A 14,599-nucleotide genomic window follows, 5' to 3' on the forward strand; every position below is an offset into this window, starting at 1 on the left:
AGGGCTACCTGTGAGTGTGTGCATTACTGTTGTGGCTGCTGGGAGCAGTTTTGCACTTTTTTTTTCATCTTGGGCTGCACAGACTATTGTGTTCTCAGTCTGCAGCCAATTATACAGAGTATAGGGGCAGTACTGGTCAGGCAGGGATAGTGGTAGTGTAGAATCCTGTCAACAAGTACCCCAAAAAAGCTCCTCTTTAGGGCTACCTGTGACCGTGTGCATTACTGTTGTAGTGGCTCACTATTAGCCAGCTAGGCCTTTCAGCAGCCCAGCGTATATTTTTTCGGCCTACAGTGTGCGTTACATAACCGCTGTGACCCTCCAAGTGCAGGCCAATAATTGCCCAATTATTTACACCGCTCTGTGCGTCCCGTCAACTTCACGCACAGCGTACGGCCACAGCCGCTAATAGAGGGAAACACATATACACGCTATCTAGGCTGCTGGTTTTTTCAAAAAAATCTGAAAAAAAGCTCCTTCTTAGGGCTACCTGTGACCGTGTGCATTTTACTGCGTGGCCGCTGGGAGTTGTAGTGGCTCACTATTACCCAGTTAGTTCTTTTTGCAGCCTAGCGTATAATTTTTGCGGACTGCAGTGTGCGTAACATAACCGCTGTCAGCCTCCAACTGCACGCCACTAATTGTATAATTATTCAGACCGCTCTGTGTCTGCTCTATTGGTAATACACCATGCTGAGGGGTAGGGGTAGGCCTAGAGGACATGGCCGTGGACGCGGGCGAGGACGTGGAGGTCCAATTGAGGGTGTGGGTACAGGCCAAGTTCCTGGTCCAGGTGAATCGCAGCCGGCTGATGCGGGATTAGGAGAGAGGCAAGTTTCTGGGGTCCCCAGCTTCATATCACAATTTTTGGGTCCACGTGGTAGACCTTTATTAGAAAATGACCAGTGTGAGCAGGTCCTGTGAGCAGTAAGTCCGAGAGAGGAGCGCACAGAGGATTCAGAGGAAGAGCCGCTGGATGATGAGGTGACTGACCCCACCTGGTTCGCTAAGCCAACTGAGGAGAGGTCTTCAGAGGGGGAGGCAAGTGCAGCAGCAGTAGGACAGGTTGGGAGAGGCAGTGGGGTGGGCAGGGGTAGAGGCAGGGCCAGAGCGAAGACTCCCCCAACTGTTTCCCAAAGCACCCCCTCGCGCCAAGCCACCCTTGCAGAGGTCTAGGTGTTCAAAGGTGTGGATGTTTTTCAGTGAGAGCGCGGACGACCGACAAACAGTGGTGTGCAACCTGTATCGCGCCAAGATCAGCCGGAGAGCCACCAGTACCAGCCTCACCACCACCAGCATGCACAGGCATATGATGGCCAAGCACCCCATGAGGTGGGGCGAAGGCCCTTCACCGCCTCCGGGTCGCACAACTGCCTCTCCCCCTGTGCCCCAACCTGCCACACAGATCCAACCCACCTCCCAGGACACAGGCACGAGCGTCTCCCAGCCTGCACCAACACCCTCACCTCTGCTGTCCTCGACCCCATCCAGCAATGTCTCTCAGTGCAGGATCCAGCTGTTGCTAGCGCAAGCCTTGAAGCACAAGCGCAAATACGCCGCCACGCACCCACATGCTCAAGCTTTAAACGTGCACATTGCAAAATTAATCAGCCTGGAGATGCTGCCGTACAGGCTTGTGGAAACGGAGGCTTTCAAAAACATGATGGCGGCAGCAGTCCCACGGTACTCGGTCCCCAGTCGCCACTATTTTTCCCGGTGTGCTGTCCCAGCCCTACACCAGCACGTCTCCCGCAACATCAATCGGGCCCTCACCAATGCGGTTACTGGGTAGGTCCACTTAAAGGGGTTTTGTCATTAAAAAAAATTATCTAAACTTACCTATCCCTTCCCTGTCTGTCTCCTTATCACATCGTCTCCTGGTTGAGCTTCTCCAGTGCCCCAGGTCAGCTCACTGCAGGCTGGGCCCAGCTTGTTATGAAGGCTGCTTTATCACAAACTCCTTCCTGCTGGGTCAGTGAAGGTCACATCCCTGTGCTGTAGCTTCACTGCCTAGGAAGGAATTGTAATCTATTTCAGAGATAGCTCGCATGAGCAATTTCTGAAAGACAGGCAGTCCTCCTGCTGGCCTGTGAGCTGTGACATAACATACATTGGCAGACTGCCAACCTAATGTACGTAACCTCACAGGAAGGAGGAGAATCAGGCGAGTGGAGGTGAAGTGACAACCAGGACTGCTGGAAACAGGAGAAGATAAGGGAGGTGAAGGTCTGGTAAATAGACTGATGGGGGAGGAATAGATAAGTAGAGCATTTTTCTTTTTTAAGTGACAGAACTCCTTTAACCATGGACACGTGGACAAGTACTGGCGGTCAGGGCCACTATATCTCCCTGACGGCACATTGGGTGAATTTGGTGGAGGCTGGGACCGAGTCAGAGCCTGGGACCGCACACGTCCTACCCAAACCCAGAATTGCGGGTCCTTCCTCGGTTCTGGTATCTGCGGCGGTCTATGCCACCTCCTCTAACCCTCCCCCCCTCCTCCTTCCCCTACGCAACCTCCACCTCTCAATTAAGAAATGTGAGCAGCACGTCGCCAGCAGTCGGTGTGGCGCGGCAGCACAGCGGTGGGCAAGCGTCAGCAGGCCGTTCTGAAACTACTCGGCCTAGGTGACAAGAGGCACACTGCCCCCGAAGCTGTTGCAGGGTCTGACTGAGCAGACCGACATCTGGCTCTTACCACTGAGCCTCCAACCGGGCATGGTCATGTGTGACAATGGGCGTAACCTGGTGACGGCTCTGCAGATCGCAGCCTCTCACATGTGCCATGCCTGGCCCACATTTTCAAAAACTACCCGCACTTGTTAGACCTGCTCGGCAAGATGCTCCGCATCTGCGCACATTTCCGCAATTCCGCCACGAACGCTGCCACCCTGCGGACCCTGCAACTTTGGTTTAATCTGCCAGAGCACCGGCTGCTGTGCGACATACCCACACGGTGGAATTCTACGCTCCACATGTTGGCTAGGCTCTATGAGCAGCGTAGAGCAATAGTGGAATACCAACTCCAACATGGGCGGCATAGTGTGAGCCAGCCTCCGCAATTCTTTACCGAGAAGTGGGCCTGGATGGCAGACATCTGTCAGGTCCTTGGAAACTTTGAGGAGTCTACCCAGATGGTGAGCGGCGATGCTGCAATCATTACCGTCACCATTCCTCTGCTATGCCTGCTGAGAAGTTCGCTGCAAAGCATAAAGGCTGACGCTTTGCGGTCAGAACAGGAGATGGGGGAAGAGAGTATGTCGCTTGATAGTCAGAGCACCCTCATGTCTATATCTCAGCGCATTTTGGAGGAGGAGGAGGAGGGGAGGAGCAGGAGGAGGGGGGGGGAAGAGACAGCTGGGCCCACTGCAGAGGGTACCCATGCTGCTTGCCTCCCATCTTCAGCGTGTATGGCCTGTGGATGAAGAGTAGGAGAAGGAGGAGGAGGGGGATCCTGAAAGTGATCTTCCTAGTGAGGACAGCCATGTCTTGCATACTGGCACCCTGGCACACATGGCTGACTTCATGTTAGGCTGCCTTTCTCGTGACCCTCGCGTTAGATGCATTCTGCCAACTACGAATTACTGGGTGTCATTCTTCTCGACCCCTGGTATAAGGAGAACCCTTCCACTCTCATTCCTGAAGAGGAAATGGGTTCGAGAGTGATGCAATACCACAGGGCCCTGGTGGACAAACTGACAAACTGGACAAACTGACTTCCCTTCTGACAGCGCTAGCGGCAGAAGACGCAGTTCTGCGGGCCAAGTAGCAGGGGAGGCGCGGAGATCAGGCAGCATGTTCAGCGCAGGCAGGGGAACACTCTCCAAGGCCTTTGCCAGCTTTATGGCTCCCTAGCAAGACTGCGTCACCACTCCCCGGTCAAGGCTGAGTCGGAGGGAGCACTGTAAAAAGATGGTCAGGGAGTACGTAGCTGATCGAACCACCGTCTCCGTGATGCCTCAGCTCCATACAACTATTGGGTGTCAAAGCTGGACACGTGGCACAAACTTGCGCTGTATGCCCTGGAGGTGCTGGCTTGCCCTGCCACTAACGTTTTGTCAGAGAGGGTGTTTAGTGCAGCTGGGGGAATCATCACGGACAAGCATACCCGCCTTTCAATTGCCAGTGCCGACATGCTTACACTCATAAAGATCAAAAAAGCCTGGATTTCCCCAGACTTCTCTTCTCCACCAGCGGACCCTAAAGAATCTTTTCGCTGCAACTCTTCTGTATCACCGGGAAAACGGGGCATTTATCTTTGTCAATCTGTCTCTGATATTAGTCCTCCTCCTGCTACTCCTCCTTCTGAACGGCCAATTTTTCTGCGGCCCAAAAGGCTCATCTACATCTACCAATGTTTTTACAATTTTTCAAAAGTTTCAAAAGTATTGAGACTGCTACATAAACCAATTTTTTCAACAGGGCTGCCTCCAGGCTCTGTTACAAATTAAGCAACAGTGAGCTGTATCTTTAAAAATTTTTTATGGGTTTCACCTGCCCTCTCGGTTAATAAATTTTTCAGAGGTACACTTGTACTCTTGGTACACTAATTTTTCGGGCCCACGCCTACACTCTTATCCAACTAATTTTTCCGGTCTTAGCCTACGCTCATGGTATCCCAATGTTCCAGAGGTTGGCCTATACTATTACTACAGAAATTTTATTTGGGTCTGCCTGCCTGCCTATACTTCTGCTATAAGAAAGTTACAGGGGTCTGCCTATACTGCTGCCACTTACATCTTACAGGGGTCTGCCTATACTTCAACAACAGAAATGGTAGTGGGGTCTGCCTATACTGCTGCTACAGAAATGATACTGGGGTCTGCCTATACTACTGCTACATAACTGTTACTGGGGTCTGCCTATACTTCTGCCACATAAATCTTACAGGGGTCTGCTTATACTGCTGCTACAATAATGTTACTGGGGTCTGCGTATACTTCTGCCATGTAAATGTTACAGGGGGTCTGTGTATACTTCTGCTACAAAAATAGTACTGGGGTCTGCCTATACTTCTACTACAGACATGTTTCACAGGTCTGCCTATGCTTCTGCTACATAAATGTTACAGGGGTCTGCTAACACTGCTGCTAAAGAAATGCTACAGGGGTCTGCCTATACTGCTGCTACATAACTGTTACTGGGGTCTGCCTATTCTTCTGCCACATAAATGTTACAGGGGTCTGCCTATACTGCTGCCACTTACATTTCAAAGGAGTCTGCCTATACTTCTGCTACAAGAAAGTTACAGGGGTCTGCCTATACTGCTGCCACTTACATGTTACAGGGGTCTGCCTATACTTCAACAACAGAAATGGTGGTGGGGTCTGCCTATACTGCTGCTACAGAAATGATACTGGGGTCTGCTTATACTGCTGCTACATAACTGCTACTGGGGTCTGCCTATACTTCTGCCACATAAATCTTACAGGGGTCTGCCTATACTGCTGCTACAATAATGTTACTGGGGTCTGTGTATACTTCTGCCACGTAAATGTTACAGGGGGTCTGTGTATACTTCTGCTACAAAAATAGTACTGGGGTCTGCCTATACTTCTACTACAGACATGTTTCACGGGTCTGCCTATGCTTCTGATACATAAATGTTACAGGGGTCTGCTTACACTGCTGCTACAGAAATGCTACAGGGGTCTGCCTATACTGCTGCTACATAACTGTTACTGGGGTCTGCCTATACTTCTGCAACATAAATGTTACAGGGGTCTGCCTATACTGCTGCCACTTAAATGTCAAAGGAGTCTGCCTATACTTCTGCTACAAGAATGTTACTGGGGTCTGCCTATACTTCTGCCACATAAATGTTACAGGGGTCTGCGTATACTGCTGCCACTTAAATGCCACAGGAGTCTGCCTATACTTCTGCTACATGAATGCTACTGGGGTCTGCCTATACTTCTGCCACGTAAATGTTACAGGGGGTCTGCGTATACTTCTGCTACAAAAATGGTACTGGGGTCTGCCTATGCTTCTGCTACAGAAATGTAACAGGGGTCTGCTTATACTGTGGTGACAGACATGTTACTGGGGTCTGCCTTTACTTCTACAGAAATGGTACTGGGGTCTGCCTATACTGCTGCTACAAAAATGTTACAGGGGTCTGCCTATGCTTCTGCTACATTAATGTTTCGGGGGTCTGCTTATACTGCTGCTACAGAAATGTTACAGGGGTCTGCCTATGCTGCTGCTACAAAAACGTTACTGGGGTCTGCCTATACTGTTACTACAGAAATGTTACAAATACTGGGCTCTGCCTGTACTGCTGCTACTGAAATGTTACAGGGGTCTGCATATTCTGCTGCTACTGAAATGTTACAGGGGTCTGCCAATACTGCTGCTACATAAATGTTACAGGTGTCTGCCTATACTGCTGCTACTAAAATGTTACTGTGGTTCTGTGTATACTTCTGGCACGTAAATGTTACAGGGGTCTGCCTATACTTTGGCTGCAGAAATGTTACAGGGGTCTGCCTATACTTCTGCTAATGAAATGTTACTTGGGTCTGTCTATACTATTTCTACAGAAATGTTACTGGGGTCTCCCTAGACTTCTACAACATAACTGTTACTGGGGTCAGCTTATACCTTTGCTACAGGAATATTACAGGGGTCTCTGTATACTATGGGTGCACTAAGTCTTCGCATCGCGGTGTTCTACCTATCTGGCCCGAAAAAAAACCCAGACTGACTACGGCATGGCGTGTGGGCCGCAGCCAACATGTATTTCCTCTCACGTAACTACAGCTATGCGGTGCACTGCAATGGGATGTCTTTATGTACCGTCTGTGTGTTCCTGCTAGCCACCCATGCTGTGGGTGCACACAGACTTGCCATAGAGGAGTTGTACATGCCTTGCACTTTTAAAAAATAACAGAATGTCTAGGGCATGGCGTGTGGGCCGCAGCCAACATGTATTCCCTCTCACGTAACTTCAGCTTTCTGGGGCACTGCAATGGGATTCCTTTATGTACCGTCTGTGTGTTCCTGCTAGCCACCCATGCTGCGGGTGTACACAGAGTTGCCATAGCGGAGTTGTACCTGTCTGTTCCCAAAACACTGACAGACTTGGGTAGGGTGCAGAGTGCAGATGGTTTACCCCTTGAGTTGTCGATGAGGTATCTGACACCCAAACATAATGAGTAATGTGTGGAGACATGGAGTCCCCATTGCTATGTTACTCGCAGCACCTTAGGCCACACAAGGTGTTTGCTGGGACAGAGGCTGACCAAGAGCCCGCTCACATACTGCCCACACCGAGTATTGCTGCATTGTGGAGATGTGTAGAAGTGCTGGGCTGGCAGCGTACTCCCCTTTATGCCCATGTGTGCAGCTCCTGACGGAGGTGGCAAAGGATTGGAATGAAGATGGAACGTCAGCCCAAAATGCTGTTGAGAATTGATAATAGATTATCGCTCACATTTTCAAAGCGGGTCGCTGCCAGGCCCTGCCAACCCTCTGCAGTGTGTCCCTCCGGTTCCTCTTCATGGCAGACACACTTATAAATAGACATGAGGGTGGTGTGGCTATGAGGCCAGCGTGTGGCATGAGGGCAGCTGAAGGCTGTGCAGGGGCACTTTTGTGTGCGCTGCGGACGCAGGGTCGTGCGGGGGGTTGGACAGCATGTAACCCAGGAGAGGAGGCAGCGGAGTGTCATGCAGGCAGTGATTGTGCTTGGTTGGAGGTAGTGTGGTGCTTATTAAGGTGCGCTTTGCTAATGAGGGTTTGTCCGAAGTAAAAATTGTTAGAGGGGGGGCTCACTCTTGCCACTATTGTGGCTTAATAGTGAGACCTGGGAACCTGAGATGCAGCCCTGCATGTAGCCCCTCGCCTGCCCTATCCATTTCTGTGTCGTTTCCATCACTTTCGTAGGTTTTGCAGATTTGCACAAAGGAAAACCTTAGCGAGCATCGGTCATATACAAAAATGCTCGAGTCGCCCATTGACTTCAATGGGGTTCGTTAGTGGAAATGAACCCTCGAGCATCGCCGAAAGCTCGACTCGACCAACGAGCACCCGAGCATTTTGGTGCTCGCTCATCTCTAGTGCCAATACTTTTGCATTTTGCATTGAATAATCAAGTTGTGACGCCTTTACTTTTCCGACATAGGACCAAAAGAATGCTTCTGCCAAGATTCATGTTTGTATGACATCTGAAAATTAGGGAAATAGCTTTGGTGCATTACACAAGGGTGCTAATACTTTTGCACTTAGCATTAAATAATCAAGTTGTGACTGCTGTACTTTTTCCAATTTAGGGCCTAAAGAATTTTCATGCCAAATTTCATGTTTGCACGACACCAGGAAGTTACATTACATAGGGGTGCCAATACTTTTGTACTTAGCATTGAATAATCAAGTTGTGACCCCCTTTACTTTTCTATGCAGGACCTGGAGAATGGTTGCGCCAAATTTCATGTTTGCATGACACCTGGAAGTTAAAGAATTTGATTAGGTACATTACATAGGGGTGCCAATACTTTTGCACTTAGCATTAGATAATCAGTTTGTGACCCCTTTATTTTTCCTATTCGGGACCTAAAGATTGATCTTGCCAAATTTCATGTTTGTACGACATTGGGAAGTTAGAGAAGTAGTGGCGAGTCAGTCAGTCATTTAGTTAGTGAGCCAGTAAGTGAGGGCTTTCACCTTTATACGTATATATAGATTATAGTTGTTTCTCTTTTTGTTTTTTTTTATTTGGGTTCGTTTGGATCAAGAGCAGAGCTGATCATGGCAGACCGGACATTTCATACTGTGGTGTTTTTATTACTTTATTTATTTATTTATTTGTTTTATCACTTTTAAATTTTTTATTTAGTTTTTTTTTTCTTGTGTATAGATATTTTGAAAATTTTTTTATTTTTATTTATTTACCTTTTCAATTAATTTTTTTAATATGTTTTTTTTTATTTCACTTTAGCAGGATTCTAAATACACCTTCAGAGTGAATGAATTAATTTTATTTAGAAAGGTCTTTTCTTGTGTCTTTCTAGTTGTCGGAATGGAATGAAACGTTCTCTGTGTGATTGTAACGTTGATATAAGTAAGTGATTACACATCGGAGCAAAAGGATCATTTATTGGAGAAAACTGACCCCTTGTGTTGAGGCTCTAGTAACCTGTAGTATTGCCTCCAGTTTGGATAAAAATATGATACAGGTGGGCATTTAGCCTCTGGTACCCGCCTCTCTCTTGTATATAAGATATAAAACTGGTGGGCATAGAGGCTCTAATTCCCTGTTGTACCGCCTCTAGCTTGGATACTAGATGTGATACAGGTGGGCATGGAGGCTCTAGTACCCTGTTGTACCGCCTCTAGCTTAGATGCAAGATGTGATACAGAAAGACATGGGGACATACAGGTTTCATATGGTATCCTGCGGCATTTCACGCCACATTTGCTGTAACTGAGACTCTAGATTGTACAAACTGTCAATGTTGGCATCCTACATGGCTATGAAAGTGTGGGAATGTTGTGGAGGCATTTGTGTAACACCCTTGTGTGTGCAGCCGAGCATTATTCTGCTGGAAAATGCCTTTTGGAATCCACCATGAGAAGCAACACATGTGGCTGCAGACTATCACACCAGCAGTGGGGGCAGTGTGCCCCACTCCAGACACAAACACAGCTGTTCTAAGTGTACAAACTAAACCTGGATTCATCGCTGAACACGACCCGGTTCCACTCTATAGTAGTCCAGTTTTGTCGTTTACAACATCACTGCAAACAAAAGCGATGGTGGGTGTTATAGGCCGTACATGCAGTGGGCACCATGAGACCAAATGTCCTTCAATCAAACACCTGGAAATGGTTCCAACAGACACAGGAGCCTGTAACAATCACCTGTCTCTGGATGGCAGACAACAAAATGGAGCTGTTCATGCTTGTTGGATGATTAGACGATCCCTACTATGGGTGGTCTGTAGAGGGCATGCCATGTGTCCAATCTCTCATGCATTCACTGGTCCCGAAACCTCCTGAAAATCTGGTCAGAATGGCCCAAGTGGTGTCACCATGAAATGTTTCTGCACTTTTTGACCAAGTTAAATAATGTCATAATTGTACTCACAGTTTGGGATTTTGGACACCAGTCTGAAACAATCAGGTCTTCTCTTCGGGCAGTATCTTCCCATGTATCTTAGTGAGGCGTTCCTTCCTCTGACATTTCTGTGTAATAGCTTGTTTCTTTTATACCATTGATAACCCAGGGAGACTAATTCTTTAGCCCGGAGAGAGAAAAAAACTCAATGTCTCTGGGGGGGTACGTGCAAGAAAACCAGGAAGCCCCTCATTAATTAAGGTCCAAGATAAACATCCTATTATATGAATTCTCTTACCCCCCCCCCCCCCCCCCCCCCATCCCCAAATGCTAATTTTCCCACCCCAATCATGCTGGTTGGACAAACAGATCATAGATTATAGGCCTCAATGGAACCAATTATCAGGTCACTGAAGAGGAACACTGCTAATATTATGGGAATTATTATACCACAAATATGTTGCATTTATTATTATTTTTATTATTTAATATTTTTTCAACATTCTGATGGTAGAAAATTTCAGTCTGTTATATTCTATTAAATAACAAGTCATGAACTATAATTAATGTGGAAAAATTCCACTAATCACCCTTTTTCTAATTTGATGATGTTGTAACAATGTGGCTTTAAAGAAATTGTCCAGCTTTAAATTATTGCTGGCTTATCTACAGAATAGGCCACCAATAGTAGATCAGATGGGATCTGTCGCCTAAGATCTCAGGCAAGTGCACTAAGCTGATTTCTACAGAGTCTGACAGCTCAAGTCCCACTGCTGTGCCCAGGTTTGGTATTGCAGGCAAAATTCCTATTGAAGTGAATGGCAGTCTTACAGCGGGAGTGAGGAGTGTGTGCCAAGGAAGTCTGCAGCTTGTTATTGGCTGCCGCCTCCCCAGTCAATGGTCCTCCCCCCCTGCAGTGTGACCTACAGCTGGCCTGCGGTCTGCGACAGTGACACTCTATCTGACAGGGGGCCCATGGCCCCCATTTGCCAAGGGGCTGGGTTGCAATTTTGGCCCCCGCGACTCCTATCAATATGCCAGTGATTCTGATTACTCTGCTCTATGGATCCTCTAAATACCAGGAACTACTGAACTCTTCGCTAGGCTGATAAGTTGCTCTCAAACAAAACCTATAAATGCTTTCAGCACCACTTGCCACTTGTCCTCACAAAGGGGTGCAACTCCTGGGAAGGCAACCATCTGAAAACGGGATTATGCATCAGCTACTGAATTCTCAATACCTGGAATATGCTTAGCCCTAAAGAAGATGTTGTACTTAAAGCATTTAACACAACGTGATGTAGCAAGGCTAGAACAGGTAAAGAACTGAACAAGAGGTTTTTACCAGTCGACTCTACAGATAAATTGTCTGTCCAAAAATGAATAGCTTATTGGACACATGAACCTCCCATAATTCCAACGCTACTACTATTGGAAACAGTTCATTTAAAGTAAGGTTTTTTACCATATTGCTGACCCATGAAGGCTGCAGTTGGTCTTAGTGTAGTGACCTGGATTAGGATCACTGCTGCACTTATGTGGTCATTTCATGGTTAAGATGTGTTTGTTGTATTAAGTGTTAAAAAGTGTGATCTATACTCATATTTAGAGATGAGCGAACGTACTCCTCCGAACTTGATACTCGTTCGAGTATTAGCGTGTTCGAGATGCTCGTTACTCGTGCCGAGTACCACGCGATGTTCGGGTTACTTTCACTTTCATCTCTGAGACGTTAGCGCGCTTTTCTGGCCAATTGAAAGACAGGGAAGGCATTACAACTTCCCCCTGCGACGTTCAAGCCCTATACCACCCCCCTGCAGTGAGTGGCTGGCAAGATCAGGTGTCACCCGAGTATAAAAATCGGCCCCTCCCGCGGCTCGCCACAGATGCATTCTGACAGAGATCAGGGACAGTGCTGCTGGTGCCGGAGCTGCTATAGGGAGAGTGTTAGGAGTATTTTAGGCTTCAAGAACCCCAACGGTCCTTCTTAGGGCCACATCTAACCGTGTGCAGTACTGTGGAGGCTGCTTTTTGCAGTGTTGCACATTTTTGTTTTTTTGGTATGTCGGCCGTGCAGAGCATTGCGCCCTGCAGTAATACTCCAGGGCCAGAAGCGCTTAGGCAGGGACAGAAGACATATTGATTGAATATAGGCAGTGGGCCTTTGCAAAAAAATTTGGGGAAAAAAATCTATTTGGGCTGCCTGTGAGTGTCCTCAGTGTTCTGGGTCTGTGCTGGGTGTAGTAGTTCTCCAAATTCATATGCAGCCAGCTAAGTGTTACAGCAGGCTTGCGCAAAATTATTTCCTGGCTCTGTCTGGGCTGTGAAATCACCGCTGTATTGCAGTTCACAGTTCAACACTCTGCAGTTCTTTGACATACCCCAGGGCCAGAAGCGCTTAGGCAGGGACAGAAGACATATTGATTGAATATAGGCAGTGGGCCTTTGCAAATAAATTTGGGGGAAAAAATCTATCTGGGCTGCCTGTGACTGTCCTCAGTGTTCTGGGTCTGTGCTGGGTGAAGTAGTTCTCCAAATTCATACGCAGCCAGCTAAGTGTTACAGCAGGCTTGCGCAAAATTATTTCCTGGCGTTCCGTAAGCGAAGTCAGCCTCCAACCACAGGGCAATAAGCGGCACATTTAATTACAGCGTTCTGTTTCTGCACTACTGGTAATACACCATGCTGAGGGGTAGGGGTAGGCCTAGAGGACGTGGGCGCGGCCGAGGACGCGGAGGCCTAAGTCAGGGTGTGGGCACAGGCCGAGCCAGCGCGGTGGCCAGGGGTAGAGGCAGGGCCAGACCGAATAACCCACCAACTGTTTCCCAAAGTGCCCCCTCGTGCCATGCCACCCTGCAGAGGTCAAGGTGCTCTACGGTGTGGCAGTTTTTCACAGAGACGCCTGACGACCAACGAACACTGGTGTGCAACCTTTGTCGTGCCAAGATCAGCTCGGGAGCCACCACCACCAGCATGCGCAGGCATATGATGGCCAAGCACCCCACAAGGTGGGACGAAGGCCGTTCACCGCCTCCGGTTTGCACCACAGCCTCTCCCCCTGTGCCCCAACCTGCCACTGAGATCCAACCCCCCTCTGAGGACACAGGCACTACCGTCTCCTGGCCTGCACCCACACCCTCACCTCCGCTGTCCTCGGCCCCATCCAGCAATGTCTCTCAGCGTAGCGTCCAGACGTCACTAGCGCCACTGTTTGAGCGCGAGCGCAAGTACGCCGCCACGCACCCGCACGCTCAAGCGTTAAACGTGCACATTGCCAAATTGATCAGCCTGGAGATGCTGCCATATAGGCTTGTGGAAACGGAGGCTTTCAAAAGCATGATGGCGGCGGCGGCCCCGCGCTACTCGGTTCCCAGTTGCCACTACTTTTCCCGATGCGCCCTCACCAACGCGGTTACTGCCAAGGTCCACTTAACAACAGACACGTGGACAAGCACAGGCGGGCAGGGCCACTATATCTCCCTGACGGCACATTGGGTGAATTTAGTGCAGGCTCGGACAGAGTCAGAGCTTGGGACCGCTCACGTCCTACTTACCCCCCCGAATTGCGTGCCCCAGCTCGGTGGTGGTATCTGCGGCGGTGTATGCTTCTTCCACTAAACCACCCTCCTCCTCCTCCTCCTCCTCCTCCTACGCAACCTCTGTCTCGCAATCAAGATGTGTCAGCAGCAGCACGTCGCCAGCAGTCGGTGTCACGCGGTGTGGCAGCACAGCGGTGGGCAAGCGTCAGCAGGCCGTGCTGAAACTACGCAGCTTAGGAGAGAAGAGGTACATGGCCCACGAACTGCTGCAGGGTCTGACAGAGCAGACCGACCGCTGGCTTGCGCCGCTGAGCCTCCAACCGGGCATGGTCGTGTGTGACAACGGCCGTAACCTGGTGGCGGCTCTGCAGCTCGGCAGCCTCACGCACGTGCCATGCCTGGCCCATGTGTTTAATTTGGTGGTTCAGCGCTTTCTGAAAAGCTATCCACACTTGTCATATCTGCTCAGAAAGGTGCGCCAGCTCTGCGCACATTTCCGGAACTCCAAGACGGACGCTGCCACCCTGCGGACCCTGCAACATCGGTTTCATCTGCCAGTGCACCGATTGCTGTGCGACGTGCCCACACAGTGTAACTCAACGCTCCACATGTTGGCCAGGCTCTATGAGCAGCGTAGAGCTATTGCGGAATACCAGCTCCAACATGGGCGGCGTAGTGGGAGTCAGCCTCCTCAATTATTTACAGAAGAGTGGGCCTGGTTGGCAGCCATCTGCCAGGTCCTTGGAAACTTTGAGGAGTCTACCCAGATGCTGAGCGGGGATGCTGCAATCATTAGCGTCACCATTCCTCTGCTATGCCTCTTGAGGAGTTCCCTGCAAAGCTTAAAGGCAGACGCTTTGCAATCGGAAATGGAGGCGGGGGAAGACAGTATGTCGCTGGATAGTTAGAGCACCCTCATGTCTATATCTCAGCGCGTTGAGGAGGAGGGGGAGGAGCATGAGGAGGAGGGGGAAGAGACAGCTTGGCCCACTGCTGAGGGTAC

The sequence above is a fragment of the Eleutherodactylus coqui genome, chromosome 2, assembly GCF_035609145.1.
Source record: "Eleutherodactylus coqui strain aEleCoq1 chromosome 2, aEleCoq1.hap1, whole genome shotgun sequence".
NCBI classification, from domain to species: domain Eukaryota; kingdom Metazoa; phylum Chordata; class Amphibia; order Anura; family Eleutherodactylidae; genus Eleutherodactylus; species Eleutherodactylus coqui.